Consider the following 1157-nt stretch of genomic DNA (forward strand, 5'->3'; position numbering starts at 1 on the left):
AGTTTGATCATGTCCAAGCTCTTGGAGGAAGTTGTAAATGAAAGGTAGTGTATTGTTACATGGTGTGAAAGGACGCCATTTTGGTGTGGTTGAGCCTGATAGTTCATCCAAACCAAGAGTAATTCGACCAGCTTGATTCATGTTGTTCTGAATATGTTTGAATAACGACTTTTGTGTATGTGCTTTAAGCATTGTCCCCGCCGCAGTACCTGTGGTAGAAATATACATTAAAACATTAATATTATATGCACTGAAATCAAAAAAATGCAGACCCACCTGAGCGAGAGTTTTTGGGAGTTTGAACAAGGTTACCAATGTTTCTTTCCCCAGCCCACGCAGCAGTATATGGAGCCGGCCCAAATCGCCAAATTTGATCAGGAAGGTGTTGAGCGTAATGCAAGTTGGGCTTGGATTTGATATTGGGCCAAGCTTCTTGGAGATGCTCTCGATAATGCCTTAATAATATCCTGAGTGTTTTAATATCTTGTTCATTGATAATCCTTAAAGTCACAATATTCACAATCTGAGTAACTAGGTTGATCGCAGTGTAGATATTGGCCGCATCAGATTTTTTTTTGGCGTTGTATTGATACGGTAGAATTGATATAACCATATACAAGCTGTATAAGACATGCCATTCCGCGGCCTTAGGTGTACCACAGCTAGCAGTTCCAAAGGTATGCGGAAGGTGGGTTAGCCAAGACGGAATATTGGTATTTTGAATCGTATACCAAATTATCTGCAGTTCGTGTGGAGTAATGGCGGGGCCATGAGTGGCAATAATTGTGCTATGACTGGCATTCGAGGTGTCAGATCGGCTTTGTGTTTGGGAAGGCTCATAACTTTGTTCATCAGATATTTGGCTGGTGGTATCTTTTGCTGCTCGATTGTAATGAGTTCGTGAACTAGAGTTGTAACTGCTTGAAGTGTGATTGTCTGAAGTGGATGGAGTCCCAAATGAGGAAGCATACGAAGTAGGTGCAGGAGAGGTTATCTGGGGAGCCAAAAAACAAACGAGTTCTGCAGAAGTTGATTGATGGTCACCTGAAAGAGCGAGTTTCTTTTGCTGTTCATCGAGGGTTTTTGCTGCCAAGAGGAATACGGAGATATGTACCTGAAAGGTCTTTCAATATGCCTAACATGATGCAGTGCATAAT

Source organism: Melampsora larici-populina, assembly GCF_000204055.1.
Source record: "Melampsora larici-populina 98AG31 unplaced genomic scaffold MELLAscaffold_35, whole genome shotgun sequence".
Classification (NCBI taxonomy): Eukaryota; Fungi; Basidiomycota; class Pucciniomycetes; order Pucciniales; family Melampsoraceae; genus Melampsora; species Melampsora laricis-populina.